The sequence below is a fragment of the Elephas maximus genome, chromosome 2 (assembly GCF_024166365.1).
Source record: "Elephas maximus indicus isolate mEleMax1 chromosome 2, mEleMax1 primary haplotype, whole genome shotgun sequence".
Taxonomy (NCBI): domain Eukaryota; kingdom Metazoa; phylum Chordata; class Mammalia; order Proboscidea; family Elephantidae; genus Elephas; species Elephas maximus.
In genome coordinates this window covers 134,734,543-134,761,303 of record NC_064820.1, presented here as the reverse complement: position 1 = coordinate 134,761,303, position 26,761 = coordinate 134,734,543, and the positions used below count along the sequence as shown (strand labels likewise).

The 26,761-nt window shown below is 37.4% G+C and overlaps 1 protein-coding gene across 6 annotated transcripts in view; it reads left to right on the top strand.

Moving 5' to 3' along the window:
* Positions 1-590: 590 nt before the first annotated feature.
* The window catches only part of CSNK1G3 (casein kinase 1 gamma 3), a 153,027-nt gene continuing 126,856 nt past the window's right edge, over positions 591-26,761 (top strand). For 2 of the 6 annotated variants that reach the window (XM_049873573.1, XM_049873571.1), the window contains exon 1: positions 593-1,035. The gene's annotated coding sequence lies outside the window, so the exon portion shown is untranslated. Of the gene's footprint in view, positions 1,036-25,332; positions 25,404-26,761 lie in introns of those variants that run through there. The other 4 variants (XM_049873570.1, XM_049873567.1, XM_049873572.1 and 1 more) reach the window with 4 other exon arrangements.

Genomic DNA, 26,761 nt, shown 5'->3' with positions numbered 1-26,761 from the left:
AGATAAAGCTATCATGTTATGTAATTCAGAGGACTACCTGAGCTCACACGGGGTGTTTGCCAGACAGCAAGAGAATATGAACACGTCAGCTACAATTCTTATTTCCAAGCAGTTGAATCCCTGATACAACACTGAGGTCACAAAAAAAAAAAAAAAAAAGGAGGGGGCAATCTTAGTGTATATTGATATCACACTTTCTCAGGACAAGCCCTACGAATCCTAGGGACCTGGAGCCCTGTGCAGACCCTGGAAAGCTTGGGCACCTTCTGACTTGGCAGAACGGCTCTCTGCTCTCTCAAGCGGCGGATTTTCTAATCTCTTAAATCATGGGAGGATTTTTTTTCCCCAGCATTATACGTAGACCTCGGTACACGTCCCTCCCATGGGCTCATCCACGGAAACGCACCCGTACCTACTACTACTCACAAGCCCTCAGGAACTACTCGTGCTGAGCAGGAGTGGGTGGGTGGATTGGCTTTTATAGGCCTTGCCAGCCAATGAGCACGCTGCCTTTCTTCCGGTCCGGGAGCCGACCAATCTGAACAGGTCGGTGCAATCTTCGGCTCTGCTCGGCTCTTTTCGCTGATGCGGGCAGCCCGGGGGCCGCCGCCGCTAGAGAGACGCTTTCCTTTTATACATTTTTTTTTTTTCCATGTGTTCACTTCCGGGTCCGGCGACGATCCGGATGCCCGAGGTAGAAGGATGTTTGACCTCCGGATAAGTGAGGCGTCGCTGTGCATTCATTCTCGGCTGCATCGGTGGCGACAGCAGCGGCCCGGGCGGCGACTCTCCGGCCAGCGGCGGCGGTAGGAGGCACCGACGCGAGCGCAGAGTACGAGCCCGAGCCGAGCTGCGTTACCTCTCTAGCTGCTTCCTTCCCCCCTACCTCGCTCGCTCCCTCCCTGCCTGGCTCGCTTTCCTCCCCGGGCCGTCGGCGAATGTGATGTGCTGCCGCTGCCCCGCCGCGGCTGACTGACTGACCCAGGGGCGCCGCCCGCGCCCGGGACCGACCTCGCTTGTGGCCGCGCCTCTAAGGTAAAGCTTCCTCCGCGTTCGCGCCCGGGCGGCCGCTCGGCTGCTCCGGCCCGGCGGCAGCCTCGGCACGGCCGCGGCTTCCTCCTTCGCGGGTGGGGCTGGGTGGGCGAGGGTCCCCGGCTGGGTGGGTGGGGTGCGGCGGGGGCGGCGCCGCGGATGGGGACCTCGGGGTGGACGAGGACCCGGGCGGGCGGCGCGGAGGCGCGGACTGGAGGGGCCGCGGTCGGGGGATGAGGGCGCGGAGGGCTCGCTGAGCGGGGAGGGGGACCGGGGCGGCGGGCCGGGCTCGGTGCAAAAGTTGCCTGAGTGGGGACGGGTGGGAGGTGGGCGAGCTGGGAAAAGGCGGGGGCTACTTTCGCGAGGGGTTTGTTGGAGTGCAGCGCCCTGCGCTCCTTGATTGTGTTCAGACAATTATCTTCTGAGTGGGAGGGAGCTTTGGGAAGGAGGGGGACAGGCATCGGTGTGCTGGAAGGAGGTGACTAGGGCCAGCATTCAGTTCAGGGGTAAACTTCCCGTTGGGGTGTTTGTTTTTAAGGGGGACAGGGTCTTGCCTATTGGGTAGAGCTTTTGATTTAGCTCAAAACTTAACCAAGGCATTAGTCGGGGTTAACAAAATTACTGTGATGGTTACTGTTACAGTGCAGGTTTGTTTGTTTATCCTACATGCGGGGCGGGGGGAAGTGACAGAATTGTCCGCTCACTTGGTACACAGCCCCCACATTTCTTTTCAGCGGGGTGGTGATGGAGATTTGTGTGTGCTCGTGGGGGTATTAGGCCTATGTCATGATCATTCCAGTTCTCCCACCTCATGTTTCACGGAAGGAGGAAAAGTTAATGGGTGGGAGAGGCAGTCTGGGAGATAACTACTGTTGCTACATATTGTGAACTAGCTTTAACTCTTTTGTAATGAGTACCCCAGGCTGGTCAGGCAGTGTCCCCTTTTTAACCTTTGTAAGAACATCTACATTGAAAAATTAGAAGTCAACTTATTTTTGGTAAGTTAAGAAATTAATGGCAGGAATGACACTTGCCCACAGATAGTAAGAGATGTTGAGGTAAACTATAAGTTGCAATACTCTTTTTAATTAAAAATGTTTAATTTTTAAGGTCATGTGTGTTTCTTTGGAGAATATTGGTTTTTCTTATAAATAAATTGTGAAAGAAAAATATCACAAAAATTGTAATTATAAATTGGAATTAGGTTTGAGAACAGTTTAAGGAAACGTTTTTCAACAAAAGTCAGATCTGGGTTGTGACATTCTTAACAAGCTGGGTTTTTGTTTGCCTTTTTTAATTTTGTTTTTTGAAAATGTGCTTAATGTATTTTATAATTGTCCCAAACTTTCCTTCAAGTGTATATCCTGAGCTAAAGTAAATGATCTTCATATTGTATATGTTAATCTTTGTAGTTACACAAAAGGTGAAAGTTTTATTTACAGGCATTGGAAGAAAGCTGTTATCAAACACATTGCATGGCTTTGGCATAGATTTTTTGCAGAATGTATGGACACTTTTGGTTCCAATGAGCTTACATTTCCGGGTATGCATCAGGTAGAAGTAGTACTTTCCAGAGTGGGGGACAGAAAGTTTAATGTTGAGGTGTAGGAGACTTTCTTTAGAAGGGATCTTGGGAAATGATTATCTTTTACTGATGACTTATTGTACTCAGTGACATTCTCTGATACTCATCAGCTTAAACATTAATGCATTACGTAATTATTGCATTGTTAGGTTTGCAAGCATTAACACTATGTTAACAAACTTACAAAATTGAAAGTCATTTATTACTTTCTTCAAAATAAAATCGGAATTAGAATCAAGGACTAGCTTAATTCGACCAGACTTTTAATATGTGCGAGGGCCCTTTACTCCGTTGACGATGGAGGAGGGGGTAGAATATAAAGATGAATGAGACCCAGTAGCCGCCCTCAAGGGAGAAGCAGACATGTTAAGAAATAATTGCAACAGAAGACACCTGTGGGATTTATTAGAGGTGCATGGAAGCATGTGTGTGAAATACTAAGTTTTAAGCAGGAGTTTATGAACGAGTTTTGAGCTATATCACTCCAACTGGGCTTAAAATATTTTAATGTGTGAAATGGGACTGGGGAGTGAAAGTTTTCTAGGTGACTGGAAGAGCCTGAGCACAGGCATGGCGGTTGGGTATTTCGAAGCCTGTTGAACTGGGCATAAGGCTGCCGTGCTAGGAGGCCTTTGTGGAAGAGGAAGCTGTGAAAGTAGGTGGAGATTAGGCCATGGAAGTCCAGATGCCTTGTATTAAAAATGAGTCAGTTGAAGGTGTGAAGGTGCAAGTGTATGTAGATCCTATACCCGTAGAGAGTAAGTAGAAAAATAAGGATAGCAAGGTTAAAGAAACAGAACAGTCCATTTGCTATTATTCATGCTAAAGGAGGAAAGCAGAAAAGTCTATCATCTAAACAGTTTGTCCATGGCTTTGTTTCGTTTCTTTACCTGCATTTGACTATGGGTGTGTCTGGTAATGGGTGTCTGATGATCTGATAATTGGGTTTGTATGAAATAAGCACAGACTGTAAAAACGTGACTCAGGAAGAACGAAGCTCTTGGTTACTTCACTGTGTTCCCCTGATACGTTTTTTAATCCCCTTCATGCTAGAAATAGACTATAATTCTGGTATAGTTTATTGGTTCAGATTTTTTTCCGAATGGGACAGGTGATTAAGTGTTTAGTTTCAAAGCGTTTCCCAAAAGACTCCCCAGGAGGGAATGCTGAAATATTAACTAACAACACATTGGATCATTGGATAGTTACATTACTGTTAGTACATTTTAAGTGACATTTGCTGTGGATAATGTGAAATGGAAGGAGCCTGCACATGAAGAAAATTGACTATAACAGGGGGATGATAAAATGAGAAACTTTCAAATTTCCGGGTAAATATGTATAAGCTTTTTAGTCATCTTAAGTATCAGATGTCTCTAAAATAATTTATATCCAAACTTAGTCATTATCAAAGGAGAATATAGAGGAATATCACCCTAACTCACCAGTTTTTAAATCCTTGTAGAATTATGTTACAAGGAAGGTTGAGTTTTTTAAAATTAATTATTCTCCCCCTATAATTCAAACAGCACTTACAACTAAATTTTGTTACCATGAACCTCCCAATAACAGCATTAGCTGTTCTGTTTACACCAGGATCATAAATGGTAGTTTTATGTTTTTACTGTTAAGTCTGTGAGTTAGGTGGTGTAACCCCATTTTGTGAGTAGGAAATAGAATCTTCTAGAATTTAAGCTGTTCAAGATCTTGGAAGTAGCAGACTGCATGCTTGAATCTGGTTTTTCAGGCTTGAAAGACTTGAGCCACCAATGATCTCCCCCCCTGCCCCCCCCCCCCCCCCCCCGTCTTCCACTCTCCTCCTTTTTTGTCTTTTCTCAAGCAAATGACACAGGTATTGATTGGCATTGTTAATCTGTGAGTGTTGGTTCTTTAAGGTGTAACTTTTCTGAAAGTGGCAGTTTTGGGGCATTTTTCTAATTGTAGGGATTCTGCAGGAGCAGGAAGTATGGTTCTGGTAATTTAAACTACCCCAGAGTATTGTGCTGATGTGCAGGACAGAACCATACTTTGGATCCTTAATGTGTAGAAATTGAGTAGGTATCCATTAATGTGAAGGGACTTTGGAGTGTCTCTGAACTAATCAGAAAGGATATTGAATGAGAGAGCTAAGCAGGGATAGATAACTTTTAGAGACACAATGGAGGCTGCAGTTAGCCAGGCTTTTTTTAAGCTCCCTTCTCAAAGCTGAGATTCGGAAGTGATAAAAGTTTGGAATTCCCTGTTAGTATGGGACCTATGGAAGGTGCGTATTGACTTCTTGTTAGGCCATAGTAAGTGATTGCTTCTCTCCTGTCACCTGCCGCCCCCATCTTAGTTATAAGAAATAATTCTTAAGAATGAACTTGAAGTGTCTGTATTTGGGAGATAAGACACACTTTTTGGACATTTTCCTTATTAGTAATATTATTACATCATTATAATTTATGAAATTTCATGGCTAAATCATGCCCACAATTTCTATAGCTTTCACTGGCATTAGGTAAAATCTAATGATAGATCTTTTTATTAAACAAATTTGTAGCCTTTTTTCTTTAGTTTAATTTCAGATTTTAAGCTGTATTTAAGTTTATTACATTTCTTTAGCTGATTTTGTTACCTTGAATTACTTCCTTTAGCTGAGCTGCATTTACAAAAAAACATGAGAATTATCTCTGCCATTATGCTCTTCATCAAGGTATTCAGGTGAAGTGCCAAGGTGTGATGCCTGGCACATATTGGGCAATGTGCAAATCATCCTCTTTTTTTCCTCCCCCATTCAGAAGTTGATGAGGTATATGCATTGTTAGAGGATTGATTGATGGGTAGACTAAGCAAAGACTCTTCGGAAGAGCCTGTTACAGGAGAATCTCTCTTAAATGACCTCTGCTCATCCCACTCACCAGATTAAGTGATATTCTTCACTCCCTGTATAGAATTTATTGACTGATGCTCATGCTACGTTGAGTGCCAGTAGATGCTAGTTTGCTCTTGAACTTTTATCCCCACCAGTTTTTGTTTACTTACTGAGATTTATTTGTGTTTGTATCTAGCCATTTATGGAAGTTGTATACAGTGTTGTAATTACATGTTGTTGTTGTTAGGGAGCCCTGGTGGTGCAGTGGTTAAGAGCTACGGCTGCTAACCAAAAGGTCAGCAGTTCGAATCCACCATCCATTCCTTGGATGAGGCAGGGTCCCTATGAGTTGGAATCGACTTGATGGCAGTGGGTTTGGTTTTGTTTTGTTAGGTGCCATTGAGTTGGTTCCGACTCATAGTGACCCCATGTGCAACAGAATGAAATATTGCCCTGTCTTGCGCCATCCTCACAATCACTGAGGGTCTTCCTCTTTTTTTGCTGACCCTCTGCTTTACCAGGCATGATGTCTTTCTCCAGGGACTGATCTCTCCTGATAACATGTCCAAAGTATGTGAGACGGAGTCTTGCCATCCTTGCTTCTAAGGAGCATTCTGGCGGTACTTTTCCAAGACAGATTTGTTCACTCTTCTGACAGTCCATGTTTAATGAAATATTATTCAGTGAAATATAAGGCAAAATGCTGTTTGTATGAGAACTTAGTTGGCTGCTTTGAAAATGAGTATCTAAAATCAGTTGCAATTGAAACAGATGTGAGTGAAAGAACTGAAAAGAAAACAATTAGGAAAATAATACCTGAAATTGTAAAAGGATTGTACAGTAAGCTTGCATTTCCAGTGTGAGATTTTTTTCCATGTTAAAGAAATAGAAACTGGAAATCACAGGTGATGTGCTGTGCGTAGTTTTTGTAAGAAAGAAAATAGAACTTCAATCATTACTCATATTTGAAGAAGAAAAAATTGTCTAATGAATGCATATTTTTATGTTTAAGTTTCAATAAAATATTTAAGGTATGTAGGTTTATTTTATAATTCCCTTTTTTAACTAACTGAGCAGCTACTGGTTAATACATATTAAATATGTGTTAATTTTAATAACATATTAAAGAGGGTATCATCTTTCCTAATTTATACCCCCGCCTAGAGATTGAAATAAATAAATAAATGAATGCATTCAGGTATTCCTGAACCTAATAGCCTTTCATGCCTTAGGTTAATTATCTAATCAAGTGATCACACGTATTTTCTGATAATGTCTCTGATCTGATTCCGTGTTACCTTTCAGCTTTTATGCAGCATCAGGGTTGGAGAGGAGCTACTTTATAATTCCAGCATCTCCTGAGCTTTAGTAGGGACTGCTGGGATGAATGGTAGAGGACGTTGTCCCTTGGAAGAGGAAATGTTGCACCCTTGATGTATACCATGAACACCTGAGCTTGGTGCAAAGCAGTGCTGGTCTAACAGCTTGTACTGTCTACCCTCCTATCTTGCCTTGCTCAGCCTAAGTGGAGAGGATATGTAGGAGATGGAGGTCTAGGTTGGGGAAGGGGAGGAAGATGGTATATACTATTCATCTTAGTGTCACCACATTGCAATACCTGAAATGCATTAGATGCTAAAATGGCACATTGAACTATGGAGACAGGGTGGGTGGCTCCAGGCTAGTACTTCAGAGCTCTGGCCTGTCTTTGCGATTTTTCTTGGCTCTCCTCTGTGTGTTGGATTCATTCTCAATCTGGTAGCAAAATCACATCTAGAAATGCATTGCCAAGAGGATGGAATAGAGCATTTTCTTGTTATGTATGTCTCTTTTTGGGAGACCGAGGAAATCTTTTGCACAAGCCTACCAGAGTGCCTTTCCCTTCGTGCTGTATTAGATACGCACACTTCCCTAACTAGTCATGGCAAGGGGAATGGGGTTATCATGGCTGGTTTCGACTAATCAGGATATACCCTTAATAGTGGAGATGGGGTCACATTTTTCTGAGTTACATGGTGATGGGAGAATATTTTTTAAAAGTTGTGGGAAGGAAGAATATGGGGGAAATGGATGTTAGACAATCAATAGTGACCATTGCATCTACTTGTTTTGAGAGTGAAAATAAATAATGCATGCGAATGCACTTTGAACTTTTAAAGTGTGCTGTAGATGTAACAAATAAAAGATTAAAAAGCTACGTCCATGTTGCTATCTTAAATATGCTCAGGTATGAATACTTTAGGAGCCAAAAACCCTGTTAGGTTTCTTATTGACTAACTTTCAGTCAATAAAATAGGTTAACTCTGTTGTAAGCTTATACATTTTTCCATGGAATGTGTAAAGCTGTGTTAATTTGACTTAAAAATTTGTATCTGTAAATGTCTTAAAATTTTTTCTGAGTTATGTTCCTCCTTCCCTGTGAACTTGTCCATAACTTTGATCTCATCAGATTGTTCTACTCCTTATACATAGTAGAGAATAAATGCCTTGAGGAAGTGGAGTTTGCCAAAAGAGGGGTTTATTTTCAATCATGGAGTCCCAGTGAAATGGGAGAAAAGGACAGTTTTTAGACATCTTAAAGGCAGCAGAAAGATATTTGAAGGATCGGGAAGAAGAGATGAATCATAGAATTTTAGAATTGAAAGAAATCATTGGAAGGTTGAGTGAAAAGCTCAGTCACAAACCTGGTTAGTGTTGTTAGGTGCTGTCGAGCTGTTTCTGACTCATAGTGATCCATAGGACAGAGTAGAGCTGCCCCATAGGGTTTCCAAGGAGCAGCTGGTGGATTCGTATTGCCAACCCTTTGGTTAGCAGCCAAGCTCCTAACCACTGTACCACCAGGGCTTACCTGGTTAGTAGAACTCTCTTATTCTGGTTACTGGTATGGTGCTCTTTCTGACCAAGATGTAGGAGGCCGTAAACAGTCAGCCAGCCACCTTTTGTAAAGTATTTGTGTTCTCAGGCTTTGGAAGAGTTTAGCTAGAGTTATTTATTTATTTATTTATTTATTTTGTAAAGTAAAGCAAACAGATGAATCCTTTTACCTCTCTTCAAGCAGTGAACGACAATAACACAGAAATGCACACTGTGTGCATGCCTGCACACTATAAATAACTTTGAACCTGATCTGGTGAAATGAAAATGTAGAAACAAATGGAGTGCATGAAACAATTTAGTTTTTATTTCCAAGAAAATTCTTATCTTCAAAATTTCTGTACCTTCAACATATGTGAAAGAAAAGAATATATGTGTATATATAACCAAAACCCAGTGCCGTCGAGTCGATTCTGATTCATAGTGACTCACATACACATATATATGTTCTTTTAAATTTGTACATTTAATTTATATAATTCATATATATTTATACTTATGTATTTTATATTTTACACGTATTGAAAGTACAGAAAATTATATACACACATGTATATTCTATTCTTTCACGTATATTGAGGGTACAGAAATTTTGAAGATAAGAATTTTCTTGGAAACAAAAATGTAAATTGTCTCAAGCACTCATTCTGCTTTTTCATTTTCCCTGGTGGGTTAGTGGTTAAGCGCTTGGCTGCTAGCTGAAAGGTTGGCAGTTCAAACCTACCAGCCTCTGCAGGAGAAAGATGTGTGGCGGTCTGCTTCTGTAAAGGTTACAGCCTTGGAAGCTGCATGGGGCAGTTCTACTATTTTCTGTAGGGTCACAATGAGTTGGAATCAACTTGACAACAATGGGCATGGTTTTTTTTGGTTTATACATATTCATATCTTTGTGTACGTATGCATGGTTTTAAATATATAGAAATAAATCCATCTATCCTCTGGAAAGATACTCTTGTTAATGACAGTTATTTCTAAATGATGATGTTTGGAATGATTTTTATTTTTACAGTTTTTATACTCCTGTGTATTGTTTGGGTTTTTTTGCAGTGATAATGCATTATTTTTACCATCAGAGAAAAAACCTGTGTTCTTTGGAGGAAAAAAAAAAAAAAAGCAAAACTCCTGGAGTGGGCATTTCTACCAGCTTTGATTTTAACATGTAAATTCTGCTTTCATTGTATGTTACCTTGATAAAGTATGCTTTGAATACATTCATATTTTGCAATTTTATTTTGAAAATTGTTTTATTAAATATTAACTATAAAATTTTAAGTTGAAACTAGATATATACTTTCTGATATAGTGTACTTTATAAAAGTAGCAGATTTCTGAACATTTTATAATTTTTGTGATATCTCTTTTTTTTAACTTGTTTGGTTTCAACTTCTGGCAGTATACTTGGCAGTGTATTAGAATGTGATATATTTGAGTTAAAGTTGTATTCAGAATTTCCTTTAGTAAAAAGGGAAGTGAAAATGTTTTTTGTCTTACATCCAGTCTGTGTAATGTTTATTTTCTATTTCTGTGAAATACATATTTTATATTCTAGCAATGAATGGTACTTTCATGGAGAGCCAGACCAGAGCTCTGAAGCTTGTTGCAAAGTATGTAATGTATACACTGTATCACCTGTCTAAAATCCCCCCAAGTACTGAATTCTAAAACATGTTTGGCCACAAGAACTTTGGAAAAAGGACTGTGAGCCTGCATTAGTTTGCATTCATCCCTTGTTTTTTGATAGAAAATATTCAGCGTCTTACTCCTCTGAGGTGGAGTTTCAGTAAGATGCTAATACATTTTTTGTGGTAATTAATGTACCTACCAAGAAATACTTTAATCTGTATCCATTTCTTTAACAGTTGTTGAAAGCTTTTCTGTTTTTTTGACATGAAGTTATAAACCCTGGTCCTATAGGCTCCACTGTGGTCCCAGAAGACTTGTGTTATTAGGTTGCTTGAGATGGAAAACTCAGGTAACTCTGGCATATTTAAGTATTCATCAAACGTTCTTTCGTCCTCTGGGAGCCCCTGTACGTGATAACTTCGTGGCAAAGTACCTGCAGACAGCCTCCTTATTACACATCTTGGCTTCCTTTTTCATAACAAAAAGAAGCAGGGGTGTGTTTGTAACGTCTCTTTTAATTTCTTTAAAAGTTTTGTTTAAAATTTTTAGAGACTTCATTGCAAGAATCTTTATTCAGATCCTGGCTTATTTTTTGCCTTTAGTTTCTCTTCCCATCTTCTCTCATTTTTTTTCTTTTTCTCACCTTTCATTTTTTCCCTTCCCTTCTCTTCTTTCATTTCTCCCCATTCCCTCCCCCCACCTTTAAAAAAATAATTTTCAGGAAGAGAAACTTTTAATTGTGGTGTTCTGTATTGGAAAAATTTCTTGCTTGCTGGAAAGGTGAGAGAAATAAATCTGCATATTCTAATATTTCCTTAAAGAGGACCTTGCTTTAGGGCATTGATTATTGCATGGCTTATGTATGGTTAGGCTGTTATGTGTATTTAGCTTCCTTGCTTTCTTTCCAGCCTTAAACACTGAAGGGTAATGGGGATTGTGCCTTGTTGAGTACTGGTGGTGCATGCCTTTTAAACTATGGTTTTGAGTTCACCAAAATACCAAGCACTTTAAGGCATAGATTATAATGGGAGCGTATGAACTGCATAGACAGCCATTCTTCTGCACCTCAAAGGCACAAGGTTTAGATTTTGTATGTGTAGGTTATGTGCATTTGCTACCTGCTCCCAAATCACTGTAATTCTACTGTAGTATGTACCACACTTTATACTATTGCTTGTTTAACCTGTATGATGGCAGAGATTATGATTGTCTTGTTTGGCATTTGTATTTTCTCCTTTGGGCACATAATAGGCTTCTAATGATCACTTATTTGTTGATGGGATGGATTAATTATTGTATCTTTTTTTATTAGGGTATATTTTAACATAAAAGAACCTTGATTAAATACCTTCTGAGGCATGGTGCTCACCCCAAACCAATTTAGTTTGCATTGTCATAGTTGTTAGAGACAAATTTGAAACAAATAAATTGGTCTCAATTTAAATACATTAATAATCACAAGCATCTAACTTAGTTACTCAGGCTTAAAAATGGAGACATACATATAGTTTTTTTTTTTTAAGTGTCAGAAGTTGTACTTAAATACATTTATGGGCTAACCAGAAAAATTTTTCAAGGAAGTATTCCTGTTTTGTTTTTTTAGCATTTCAGTTAGTTATGGTTTTCTTATAGAATATTTTTTATATTGAACAAGTTTTTTTTTTTTTTTATCTTTTTCAGAATTTACATGCAGTAAATTGGGGAGCACAATTTAATCCAATTTACTCCCTTCACATCAAGACACAAAACAGTTCCATCACCCTCCAAAATTCCCTCATACTTTCCCTTTGTAGTCAATTCCTCCTTCTACCCGTAGTCCATAGCAATCACTGATCTATTTTCTGTTCCTGAATTTTGCCTTTTCCAGAATATCATGTAAATTAAATCTTGTGGCATGTAACCCTTTGAGCCTGGCTTCTTTCACTTAGCATAATGCATTTGAGATTCATTCATGTTGTAGCATGTATCAGTAGTTTTCTTTCTATTGGTAAGTAGTTCATTGTACAGATGTACCTCAGCATGTTTATCCATTCACCAGTTGAAGCACTTGTTTCCAGTTATCTTCATTTCCTAGTGCTGCTGTACAAAAATACCATAAGTGGGTGGCTTCAATGAGCAGAAATTTATTTTGTCACAATTCTGGAGGCTAGAAGTCTGAATTCAGGGTATTTGCTCTAGGGAAAGGTCCTTCTTTGTCTCTTTCATTTTCAAGTATCTGCTGGCAATCCTTGACCTTCCTGGGCCTATCCCAGAACCTAGAGGCATATACCTCTTGTCTGTCTTCCCCCTGTGTGTGTGTCTTTCCACATCCCTATTTTCTTTTTTCTAAAAACACTCAGAAGGGATTAGATTCAGAACCCACCCTACTCCAGTATGACCTCATTAATATAAGAACAACCCTGTCCAAAAAGGGTCACATTCACAGGTACAGATGGTAAGACTTCCACATATCTTTTTGGGGGGCACAATTTAATCCATAACTTTTGGTGATTATGAATAAAGCTGCCACAAACATTAATGTACAGTCTTTTGTAAACTTAAATTTTCCATTTCTATTGGGTAAGTTCTTAGGATTGGATAGTTGGGTCAACTGCAAGTGTATGTTTACCTTTGTAAGAAACTCCCCGCTGTTTCCCAGAGCCGCTGTACCATTTTGCATTCCCACCAGCAGTGTACGAGAGTTCCAGGAATAAGCAGTTCTTAAAATTTAAATGGGCTTTATTGAATTACATTGGCTTGTGAGTTTGATTGCACACCAGCAATATCATGACAATAACATAATTCTCAATATGATATTTTTATTACTGTAGATCTGTCACCTAGAGATAGTCATTTAGGGATGCCTCACTTTTCAGTGAATGCAATCTGCAGTGTGTTATGAATCTGTTCTTTTTGCTCAGGTAACGTGGCATTGATCTCTGTAAGAAAATCTAGGCTCTTAACCCTGCTGCTCATATTGAGGATTAAGGTACCTTTAGATCAATTCTGTGTCTACCTTCAGTAGCACTTACTTTAAGATTCTCTTGATTTGGGCTGGGCAAAAGGAAATTCTGTCTTTGAAGAAATGATTGTGCTGTCAGCTTGTTTCTATCACTCACTGCATATTTCATTCTAGAATTTTGTAGTTGTTAACTTTGTTGTTTATGGCTTACTGCAGGGCTTCCAATGGTTGGTCCGGTTTGACCCTCCTGCTGAGAATTAGCATTTTCATCTCAGATATACTGAATCTACAGTTTAACAAGAGCCCCAGGTGATTCGTATGTATATATAAAGGATCCGTAAGAATCACCTGGAGCTCTTGTTAAAATGTAGATTCTGACTCAGTATATCTGGGGTGGAAGGGTACATTCTCAGTGGGAGGTCAAACCAGACCCAACCAGTTTGAAGCCCTGGTTTATTGTCCGTTACATTACTAAGTCCTTTTCTGTGGTGAGAGTTGGCAATGTTAGCTTTACAATTAAAATCCCCAAACTTCAATACCCTTGAATGGACCTTTAAAATTTGTGATATTTGCCTGCAGTAGACTATTATATGTTGTTTTGTATATATGGTTATACACATATATATGAGTTAGAAAATTAGAATTGTAGTTAAGAAGAAAGAATGTAACTTTTTTATGAGAACTATAGGTAAGGTAGCCACTGAATTCTGAATTTCTTTCATACTTTCTTATTTATCTGGCATTATCAGAGAATGAGCTGTATAGGTGCTAGGGACCATAGCCTTTATACCAAAAATTTTTTTATTTGTTTTTTTAAATGATAAACTTTACAACATAGTATTCCCCTCCCCCCTGTGCTTTCTAAACATATTCAAAGCTTTTCTTGATGATTTAGAGCTCTCATTTTGGATAAAAATTATGAAATGTGTTGTTATGCAGAGATATGTACGTTATTTATTGAGGTCTAAAAGGTTGTTTGTCTTGTTCTGTCATATTTTTACTAGTCACCTCAATTTTTCCATTTTAATTTGAATTCCAATATTAACATATTAGAATTATTTTAAAATAAGAGTAAACTGATTCCAAATGGATGTTTTAGGAACCCTTACTACAAACATACCAGTGATCATGAACATGGCACAGGACTGTGGGGCCGTGTTTCATTCTGTTGAATATAAGGTCGCCAAGAGTCGGAGCTGACTTAGTGACAACTAATACTGTTTAATGAACAGAATGTGGATTTTGTGACCTCTTTTAGTGAATTTTTTTTCTTTTGATTCATAGCTATATTTTGAAAGAGTTGAAATTACAGTAGAGATGACCTTTAGATTGGTGAGATGTTACTCCACTTCTTGCGGTATCTCTTAGAGCTGTAAATTGCCGACCTGTACCTCTTCCTCTTTCCTCCTTTATTTGAACAAGAGATGATCATATAACTTAGCTTTCCTAAACCTCTAAGTGATTCTTGATTCATTCTTTTGTTCATTCATTTGTTCATTGTCTTATTTATTCAGTAAACTTTTAATCAGTGTTTACTCTGTGCTATATATTGTGGTAGGTACTAGGGAGACAGAGTTGAGTAAAGCATGGTCCCTGACCTTGAGGGCGTCAGATTTAAAAATTGTAGTGTCTTAGGAGCGCTTTTGGTGCAGTAGTTAAGAGCTAGGTTGCTAATCGAAAGGTTGGCAGTTTGAATCCACTAACTGCTCCTTGGAAACCCTGCAGGGCAGTTCTACTCTGTCCTGTAGGGTTGCTATGATTTGGAATTGACTCGATGGCAATGAGTTTTTTTTTAAATATTAAATTAAAAAGAGTGAAAACACTGTCCGTTGCCTTTCTTGTAAATTGGTAGTGAGATACAGAGGTTTGATCAGATTGTTTTGATTTTTTTTTTTTCCTTCTATCAGGAGGATCAAAAGTTGTCTTTTTTGGTGATGTTAGCAACTTTAGTTGATCCTTGCCTAGTTCCATTAATTCATTAGGAGTTGCATAATGGTGATATTAGAATTCTGTCATTTGTTACTCATTTATTAGCTGGAATACTTTTAAAGAGAACATTCCCCTCATCAATTACTTGGTTTTCTTGAGGTACAAAATAATATCCTTTATAACCGATTTGAAAAGTACTCTACAGAAGGTTGTGGGTCATGGAAGTAGATAGCATATTAAGAGGCTTGGTGATACCTTTTCTGAGGCGAATTCACTCTTATATTGCCAGCACCTAGGACTGTGTCTGGTACATGGTAAATGCTCAATAAATATTTGTTGAATGAAAATAAATGCCTAAAATGGAACATGGCTTTTTGTTGATGACTTGCAGTTTACATTTATGTCATTGTTATGATTGGGGTTTGCAATCAAGTTAATGATTATAGTTATATGACTTGCTCATAGATGTTGGTATGGTGAATATTTCAGTAATATAAATTTAGCATGACCTCTGTTTTAATTTTTGACTCCTGTCATTCTTAAAGGGGCAGAAGATGACGGCAGTCTGTGTTTCTTTGGGTGTACATATGCTACATGCTTCTGGGGCTGGGGTGTCTTCAAATTAAACATTTCCTCCCCCTCCAGCTATTGAGACTCACTGGCTGTGATAAGGTGATTATTATTGGAAGTGTAAATTTTCTTGTGAAGTTGAAAAGAGGAGGCACAAAAGACCATTTGAAAATATGTGAAACAGTCATATCCTAGTTACTGGGAAATAGACCTAGACAATTAGAATATTTCATTAGATTTTTGGTTATGTTTATGTATACAGAAGGAAATTTGATTTTAATAAAGTTTTTTCACTTAAGATTGACTTAATTAATTGTTATAATATGAACATTCATATAAAACAAAATCTTATTAAATAGTACTTATCCTTATTTTCATAGCAAGTAATGATAATCATAAAATACAGGGTCACTATGGGTTGGAATCGATTAAACGGCAGTGGGTTTGGTGTGGTTTATCCTTATTACATGCATGTACTCCGCTTTCTTTTCTATAATACCTCATTTAAAAACTGATGCTTAAGACCTATTAAATTGATTTAATGACCCACTAATGGGTCCTGGTCAGCAATTTCAAAAACACTGCTCTAATAGAACCTGGAGGCAAATTTTAAAGCTAGAGTTTCCTGTATCTTAACAGGAGTGTATAAGGGGGCATCACTGAAATCAGGTTTCAAAAATGGGAAGTGTTGCAGATGATAGTTACTAAATCTTTCTGAGACAAAGTAAGTTTTTGTAGTATGTCTTTAGAGAAATTGATGTCCATTTTTGACATTGCAGTTAATGATTTAGCTTTTAAAAGTAAATATTTAGTCTTTTCTTTGATAACCACAGCTGACCTAATGCCAGATACCAGTAACTGGGACACTCGCTGCTAATAGAAGCATGTGATATGACAGCTAGCCATCACATCACAAATACCCTTACTCATTTAAATTTTGGAGAAACCTGAAGACATGTAATTTTTATACAGACTTAATAAAACACTTGAAACACTGGTCATTTTATGTATTAAATATGGGTGTTTCATTTAAAACAACAAAGTCATGGGAAACCAATGCTATGGCAAGTTACATTTAAATATAAAATTTAATTTTTATATTTCTATTCCTTGTAGTTTTGTGTTTGCCAAGATCATTGAATAACATGTTAAACATGAAAAGTATACCCATAGAAACTGAATATTTTCAGGGATATGTAAAAATTCCATATTTATTGCAACAATATTTTGGAAGTTTTAGGATACTAATAATCATTTGTAAAAAAATTTACAACTCCTAGTGTTTACTTAAAAGCTTTAGCTGTGTCTGCTTTTTTTTTTTTAAATGAGGTAGAACATACTATACTGGTATGTTCTCAGTCTACTTTCTGTTTTATCTAGTTTTGCAACTTTAAGGAGGTCATTTGGCTCTGTACAGCCCTATATTATTGGGCCATGCAGATTAGAGAATCTGATTTTCTATTTTATGTCCTGAAAGTTCATCAGTGGTCATCATATTAGAAGTATGCCACTGGCCTACATTTCTGCTCACATAATCGGATTACATCTAGTATTTTCTGTTTTTGGCAACTCATTTTTATTTTTATTAGTGAATCAAAATTGTGTTTGTTTATAAAGCAATTGATTATTTGTATTTATCCTCAAAGATGATTTTATAAAGTATCCTTTTCATTATTTTTTTTAGTAAAGATTTGTAAATAAGTCAGTAAGCTGAGAATAATTATAGAATCAAACAATTTGTAAATAGTCTGTGCACACTCATGTAGCTTTAATCATATTAAGTTCATGTCCATTATTTTTAGTAATGGAAGGTTTAAGGTTTCAGTTACTTCAGTTAAAGGGGTAATATATCTTATAAAAATTAAAATATGCTGGAGTAGTATAAATCATTGTTTTATCTGTGTTATAAGAAATTGTAAGCAGGGCATATTTCTGTAAATTTTTTTTCTCAGTTTATATTTGTATGGATGCCTAATTTTTAAGTTTTCTGTCTGTATTTTTTCACTTTCTTCTTTGTAATTTTTGAATTCAGAACTTCCCTAAGAGAAATTTTCAGTAATTGTTGACTGTATCTATGGATATAGTACTAGAGTTATTTGTATTTCTTTAGTAACTGGTTTAATTTTAATGGACACTTTGAATCTTGTATCAAATCATATTTCTGTTTTTGCTTGGCTACTAAAAAGGTCAGAAATAATTTATTTTGTTTACCATGTGTACTGAACAACATGGTATGTGTTTGTTATACTATTTCATAGTTTAATTTCTAAGATTATTTTACTTACTTAAAATTTTTTTTCAGTTCCTTTGTAGTATGCAGGAAACTCTGGTGGCAAAAAAAAATATATATATATATATAGAGAGAGAGAGAGAGATTTATATCAAGGCAATGGCTCACGTGATTGTAGGGGCTGAACTTCCCAAGTCCGTGGATCAGAATAGAGGCTTCTCTCAGTTCACATAGCTGTGGGGGCTGGTGAACTCAAGATCAGCAAGTTGGAAAACAGGAGCCTTGCTCACAGGCTGTGAAGATCGATGAATCCCAAGATTGGCAGGCACGCTGATAGCTTAAGTCCCAAGAGCCGGAGGTCAGACAACAGGAGGCGGCCGCAGGATCCAGAGCAAGCAAAAAGCCAGAATGTGTGCTTATATTTGAATGCAGGCCACACCCCCAATTAAACTCCCTTTCAAATGATTAGCTGCTCACAGCAGATTCCATTATGGGAGTGATCATGTATAACACTGAGCATCAAGGCCCAGCCAAGTTGACACACAGTCTTATTCATCACAAAGGCTATGAAGTCTTTCTTAAGAAAATGCTCAGGGACTCTGTGGATTTCAAATTAAGAACTCCACAACAACTGTCTCAAGTATTGGTGGATTCTATTTTCATTCAAAACAAACAAACAAAAGAATAAATAAAAACTATGATTTGTAGAGCCACTTAATGCTTTACTATTCAATCATTTGACGTATTCTTAATCAGTTCGTTGTTAGTTGTTAGGTACCTTTGAGTCATTTCCTAGTCATAGCAACACTGTGTACAACAGAACGAAACACTCCCTGGTCCTGTGCCATCCTCACAATCGTTGCTGTGCTTGAGCCCATCTTTGCAGCCACTGTGTCAGTTCATCTTATTGAGGGTCTTTCTTTCGCTGACCCTCTACTTTACCAAGCATGATGTCCTTCACCAGAAACTGGTCCCTCTTGTTAACATGTCCAATGTATGTGAGATGAAGTCTCGCCATCCTTGCTTGTAAGGAGTGTTCTGGCTGTACTTCGAAGACAGATTGGTTCGTTCTTTTGGCAGCCTATGGTGTAATCAGTATTCTCTGCCAACGCCGTAATTCAAAGGCCTCAATTCTTCAGTCTTCCTTACTCATCGTTCAGCTTTCGCTTGCACATGAGGCGATTGAAAATACCATGACTTGGGTCAGGTGCACCTTAATCCTAAGTTTAACCAGTGTTTTATTTATTTTTAGGATGACAATTATCTGTTTGTTTATAGTAGGATTAATATTTTTATTAAGTTAATGTCTATAAAAAACATGTCTATAGATGGTAAGAAATTAAAATACAGAAAGGTACATAAGCCTTGTATTTCTAATCTTTTAATTTTTCAACAGATAAAACTACTTCTAATTATTTCAGTTTTCAAAGCTTCAGGTGGTTACTTTCATAATTCTTGATAATATGTGTATGCTTTTTTATTATGTCAAAGATTTAATTTAATTCTTCACCAAGAATGATGAGGTTTTAGTTCATGTATTCCCGCTTCCCCTTCTGTCTTAAATGTCTAGATAGGGATTATGTTTACTTTTGCCACTTTAAATAATGTTCCTACATCTCTATTTCTTCTTCTGTCAGATTTTTATAGTATCTCTTAACTCTGTACTAGGTAAAATGCAGATATTCCTACCCCTATAACTCTCTTTCCTCTCTTCTGAGCTTTTGTCAGTTGTAGTCTTATTTTCTAAAAGAGAAAGAAAGAGAGAATTTCAACATTGTCAGTGATTGTTAAAACTTATATTTTCTGTAATATTTATCTTTCATGTTTCTCTTTTGTTAGATTGATTCTAAAAGTTGAAAATCAATTAACAGTGCTTACGCTATTTGACTCACTACAGAGCCAAGCAGTATGCTGCGGTTACCTTTTTTTCTTCCTTAGCACTCTCTGGGCCCCTTTTTCTTCAGCTCAGGAAAATTTCCTTTGACAGTTTTTTTCTCAATTTTATGTTAGTTTTTGTTGGAGATACTGGGTTGGTTCTCTCTATCTCTTTCCCTTTTTTTTTTTTTTTTTTAAATATTTCTTTATAGTTTTGTTTTAGATATTAGGATTATTCTACTAGTTTATCTTTGATTATTCCATTTAATGCAGCATTGTTTTATTTTGTGGATATATTATTGTACTTCTCAAAAACCTTTGAGGATACTACTTGGCTTTTTTATTTTGTTTGTTTTTAAGTTCTCTTGAATGACCTGTTTCCCCCAGATTTTTTTTTTCTATTTGATTATTTTATTTTATATTGTTAGCTTTCTTCATATATCTAGTGATTCTTAATTGTCAGTTCATATTTGTGAATGAGGGACTAGGTTAATATTTCTGGGTGAATGGTTTGGATTTCCTCTGTTGTTGTATATATATAGGTCTTTTTCTTTATAAATCTCCTGGAGCCCTGTGTACATGGATGGGGCCTGTTGACTGATGGGTTTCCCTCTTTCCTGCCCCCCATCCACCCCCCCCGACACGTCTCTTTCTATCTCTTTGTATAGTAATTCTAGGGCAGTGTTGGCCAGGTTGGTCCAAAATGAGGATTCTGGTAACATTGAGTTCTTGGATATACTTACAGCGTAGGCTAGCAAGAGGCAGCAGGTAGAAGCTAGGTCCAGATGGAAAGGCACAGACCACAGATTGGGAGGTCAGAAAAATAGCAAGAACAATACTAGAGGTAAAGTGGTTAAGAATCATGCCCTCTAATCATATTCTCACTATACTACTTAGTTACTTTGTGATACTGGTCAAGTGATATAATTTTTCTAAATTTTAGTTTCCTTACTGGTAAAAAATAGGGATTATAATAGTACTGTCTTAGTCATTTAGTGCTGCCATAACAGCCATACCACAAGTGGATGGTTTTAACAAAGAGAAATTTGTTCTCTGACAGTGTAGTAGGTTACAAGTCCAAATTCAGGGCATCAGCTCCAGGGGAAGGCTTTCTCTCTGTGTCGGCTCTGGAGGAAGGTCCTTGTGATGCATGTCTTCCCTTGGTCTGGGAACTTCTCAGTGCAGGAACCTCAGGTCCAAAGGACGCATTCTGTTCCCGGCACTGCTTTCTTGATGGTATGAGGTCCCTATGTCTCTCTGCTTGCTTCTCTCTTTTATATCTCAAAAGAGATTGGCTTAAGACACTGCCTAATCTTGTAGACCTCTTCAGTGTGACTGCTGCTAATCCATCTTATTACATCTTAGTGATAGGATTTACAACGTATAGGAAAATCACATAAAATGGTGGACAGTCACACAATACTGAGAATCATGGCCCAGCTAAGTTGACAGATACTTTTGAGGGACACAATTCGATCCATGACACATGCTGTCTTTTTTTTTTTTTGTAATGCTTTTCTTACTCTATGCCGTATTTCCATATATTTTTTCCCCTCTCATTTCTCTATTCTTCTTCTGTCTTTTCCCCACCCCCACCCCCCAAAGATATGTTTTTAATTTATATTTAGCATCTTATCATGCCCTGACATCTTGCCATTCCTACATTACTTCTTCTTTTTTTTTTTTTCCCCAACATTTTCTTTTTCCTGGCTCTTTACATTTTATTTTGCCTGGGGGAATAACTTGATATGTGTGTGTGTGTATGTCTGTGTGTGTGTGCATGCGTGTTCTACTCTGTCCTGTAGGGTCGCTATGCGTCGGGATTGACTCGATGGCACTGGCTGGGTCTGGGTGTGCATACGTATGTGTTTGTGGGGTGTGCTTGTGTACGGTATGTGCTTATCAGGCTTTGACATGAGGATTTTGTTGGCTTTCTAAAAAGAATTACAAAACTTTCCTTCATTCTTTGTATCATGTAACAGTTTACATAGTGTAGTATTTTAAAAAGAATTGCATGTGAAACTGTGTGAGCCAGGTCCTTGTTTTTTTGTGGGAAAGGGAGGGTTAGTTCTTTGATATCTTTCTCCATTTTATTCATAGATACTATTGTACTTAAATTCTCAAATTGTCCTTGAGTATATATATATATATATATTTGTTAGTATATTGTGTTTTCTTAGAAAATTGTCTAATTTCATACAGGTTTCCAAGTTTATAGAGTTGTAGAATTTCTTCTGTAAGTATGCTTTTTCCTAATATTTGGTTATTTGTGTTTCCTCCTCTCTGATTGTTCTCCTATCCTCTCTCTCCTTCTTTAATCTTGTTTTGTTTAAAGACTTAGGATAGGGCTAGCTCATAACTTCTTTTTAGCCTTTTTATTTTGAAATAATTATAGGTATGTAGAAGTAGCAAAAATAGCACAGGGTTCCCCTGTATTCTTCATTCAACTTTTCCCAGTGACAATTTTATATAACCATGATGCAATGATCGGAACTAACTAGGTAGTTGACATTGGTACAGTACTATTAACTAAATTACAAACTGTGTTTTCCCAGTTTTGCATGCATTTTTTTCCTTTTTTTGGTGGTGGTGGTATAGTTCTATGAAATTTTATCACATGCTATGGATTCGAATAACCACCACCACAATCAGGATACAGAACTGTGTTCTGTCACCCCAAGAGAAAATCCCTCATGCTGTCCAAAGCTTTATGGTCACACACTCTTCCCAACCGTAAACTGTTAGACCACTGCTCTGTTCTTCATCAGTATAATTTTGTCACTTTGGAAATGTTATGTAAAGGGAATCATACAGTGTGTAACCTTTTGAAATTGATTTTTTCACTCAGCACAGTGTCCTTTATATCTAACCAAGTTGTTGCATGCATCAGTGTTTCATTGCTTTTTATTGTTAAGAATATTCCATAGTATGATGTACTGCATCATGTTTAGTCATTCACCTGTTGAAGGACATTTGTGTTGTTTTCACTTTTTAGCTATTACAAATAAAGGTGCTATAAATGTTTGTATATAGATTTTTTTGCGTGTATCAGTTTTTTTTTTTTTTTTTTAGTTTTTAATTTGTTTTGTCATCCTTAATGTCTTCTTTTCCTTTTTTCGGTTTCTTGAATTTTTCTTCTAACTTTTTGAGTTGTAGGCTTTATTTTCATATTTTCTTCTTTAGTAATGAAATGTAGAAGGTTATGGCATTAAAAAATTTTTATTATAGCTTTGGCTACATCTAAGTTTTGGTATAATGTTCTTTTTAATATAAAATATTTGATAGATGAGCGTGTGTGTATATATATTATATACATAATATATATTGCATGACATGTAGTAATAAAACAAAAACCTGTGGGCAGACTTAAAGCCTAGAATATAAAGACTAGAACGTTTAGTTCTAATTGTGTATACCTTCGGAGTTCCTTCCCCTTGCCTCTGCTCTAGAGGTGATTAATGCCCTGAATTTTGTGTTTATTATACACTTGTCATTTTTGGGTTTTTGCCATTTTTGTGAGTTCGATCACGTGTCTATATCCCTGAACAATACATTGTTTAATTTTACTTGTCTGTGAGCTTTATGAAAATGATCTCTTGACACATGTGTTACCAAGCAAACTTTTTTATTCGACACCATTTTTGCACTTTGATGTGGTTTAGTTAATTTTTATTGCTGTATGGTAATCTGCGGAAACCCTGGTGGTGTAGTGGTTAAGTGTTACGGCTGCTAACCAAAGGGTTGGCAGTTTGAATCCGCCAGGCGCTCCTTGAAAACTCTATGGGGCAGTTCTACTCTGTCCTACAGGGTCGCTATGAGTCGGAATCGACTCAACCGTGCTGGGTTTGGTTTTGGTTTTATGGTAGCCTACTGTGTGAATATAGGTAAGTCTATTTTTTTTTTTTTGACAGAATGTTGCCAGTTTTTTCTCAGCCATTATAAATTATATTGTGGTAAGCATTATTGTACATGTCTCCTGAGTCACAGAGTATGCCCACTACATTTTACAATGTAACATCAAATTGTTTTCAAAAGATGTGTCAGTATTTATTTCTAACATTAGTCTACTTTGTCAACCACTGGTATTGTCAGCTGTCTTAAATTCTGCCAGTCTAGTGTGTAAAGTGGAATCTCATTGTGGCCTTAAGTTATATTCCCCTGATTATTACTAGGGTTGAAGATCTTTTTAAATGTGTATTGGTCATTTGTGTTTCTTTTATGAAATGCTTGCTCGTATTTTTTGCACATTTGGCAATTGAGCTGTTTAACATTTTCTTACAGATTTTACGTATCTTTGTAGGTTATATGTGTTACAAAAATGTCTATTCTTTCTTTTTGATGTCTATTGACAAATAGAAATTCTTAATGTAAGGTAGTTATATTTACCAGTCCTTCCTTTCTTGCCTAACTCTTTGTAAGTTGATGGTCATAAAGATAATTCTTTTGTATTTTCTATATTTCCTTTTAATTTGAAAGTTAAATCTTTAATCCATCTGCAGGTTGTTTTTGCTTATGATGTGAGGCAAAGATCCCATTTTTTTTTTTTTTCTCTTTTCTATATGGGTAGCCAGTTGCCACAGCACTATGAATTGAATCATCTTTCTGCAGTGATCTACAAGTTTCCACGTATGTGTAGGTATGTTGGTAGGCACTTTATTCTGTTCCTTTGGTCAGGTTTGGCTATAAAGATACCAAACCAAACCCACTGCTGTTGAGTTGATTCTAACTCATAGTGACCTTACAGGACAGAGTAGAATTGGACCATAGGGTTTCCAAGGCTGTAAATCTTCATAGAAGCAGACTGCCATTTCTTTGTTTCTTGGAGCAGCTGGTGGATTAGAGCCACCGACCTTTCGGTTAGCAGCTGAGTGCTTAGCCATTGTGCCACCAGAACTCCTCAGTTTGTCTACGCATGAACCAAATAGCCACTGTTTTAAATACTGTAGCTTTATGATAAGTTTTAATATCTGGTGAGACTGGTTTCCTTTTTTTTTTTTGTGTGAGTTTCTTGACTATTTTTAGGCCTTTGCTTTTTAATATAAATTTTTGAATATATTTATCAATTTTTTTGAAAAATTAAATTGAGGTTGTGATTAGAATTGCATTGAATGTGTAGATCTTTTTTTTTTTTTTTGGCGGGGGGAAGTGAGATCTGTCTTATATTGAGTCTTCCGGTTATACTGTGGCTGTTATTAGTTGCACTTGAGTCAGCTCCAACACATAGGGACCCCATATACAACAGAATGAAACTTTGCCTGGTCCTGTGCCATCTTTACAATCATTGATATGCTTGAGTCCATTGTTATGACCACTGTGTATTTTGAGTGCCTTCCAACTTAAAAGGCTCATCTTCCAGCGCTATAGCAGACAATATTCTGTTTTGGTCCATAGAGATTTTTGGCTTATTTTTTAAAATAGTTTGTTAGGTCTTTCTCCTAACCTTAGTCTGGAAGCTCTGCTGAAATCTGTCCACCATAATATTTGAAATACTGGTGGCATAGCTTCCAGCGTTATGGCAACACTAAAGCTACCACAGTGTGACAGACTAACAGACATATGGTAGATGTGGTATACAGCTCCTTCTAAGTCTTTTTAAAGCTTGTTTCAACAAGGTTTTAGAATCTTTTGCATATTTTGGTTGATTTTTTTTCTTCCTAGGTAGCCTAATTTTTTTGTTGTTACTATAAACGATGTATTTGTTCTCAACTTTTTATTTTGCAAATTTAGAAAAACCAGAAAAATTGAAAGAATACTATAATGAATACTCATATAGTTGCCATTTGGATTTAACAGTTGTTAACATTTTGCCACATGTGCTCGCAGGCTTTATCATTTACCTATTTGTCTTCCTGCCGTCTGACCATCTATCTTTTTGCTGAACCATTGGAAAGTAAGTTTTTCTTTTGTGACTGACTTATTTCACTGAGCATAATGTTTTCACAATTTGTCTATATTGCAGCATGTATCAAAACTTCATTTCTCTTTATTAATATTCCATTGTATGTTTTTGCCACATTTTGTTAATCCATTCGTCTGTTGATGACGTTTAGGTTGTTTTTACTTTTTGGCTATTGTGAATAGTGCTGCAGTGAACATTGGCATACAAGTTTCTGTTTGCATTCTTGTTTTCAATTCTTTTGGGTCTATGCCTAGGATATATATCATAATGAATGAAGAAAAGATTGATTTAGTTTTACTTGGATCCACAGTCAACACCCATGGAAGCAGCACTCAAGAAATCAAACGAGGCATCGCATTAGGCAAATCTGCCACAAAAGATCTCTTTAAAGTGTTAAAAAGCAGAGATGTCACTTTAAAGGACTAAGGTGCACCTGACCCAAACCATGGTGTTTTCATTTACCTCATATGCATGGGAAAGCGGGGCAATGGATAAGGAAAACAGAAGAAAAGTTGATGCCTTTGAATTACGGTGTTGGCGTAAGGTATTGAATATTCTATCTTGGAAGAAGTACAGCCAGAATGCTTCTTAGAAGCGAGAATGGCAAGACTTCATCTCACATACTGTGGACATGTTTCAGGAGGGACCAGTCCCTGGACGAAGACATCGTGTTTGGTAAAGTAGAGGGTCAGCAAAAAAGAAGGAGACCCTCAATGAGACAGACTGATACAGTGGCTGCAACGACGGCATGTAACAACACAATAGCAACCTAGGATTGGAATTGCCGGATCTTAACGGAAATTCTTTGTTTAACTTTAGGGAACTGCCAAACTTTCTACAGCGGTGTACCATTTTACGTTCCCACCAGCAGTAGATGAGGGTTCTGGTGTCTCTTCATCCTTATCAGATGCCTCCATTTTTTTGATCATAGTTATCTAGTGGGAGTCAAGTGGTATCTCATTATGGTTTTGATTTGGAGTGACTAATGCAAATGAATTATGGTGTTGGTGAAGAATATTGAATATACCATGGACTACCAGAAGAATGAACAAATCTGTCTTAGAGGAAGTGCAGTCAGAATGCTTATGAGAAGTGAGGATGGCAGGACTTTGTCTCATGTACTTTGGACATGCTATCAAGAGGGACCGGTCCCTGGAGAAGGCCATCGTGCTTGGTAAAGTAGAATGTCATCGAAAAAGAAGGCGACGCTCAGTGAGATGGAGTACAAAAATGGCTGCAACAGTGTTCTCAAACATAGCAACCATCGTGAGGATGGTGCAGGACCAGACAGTGTTTTGTTTTACATAGGGTGGTTGCTGAGTCAGAAGTGACTTGATGGCATGTAACAA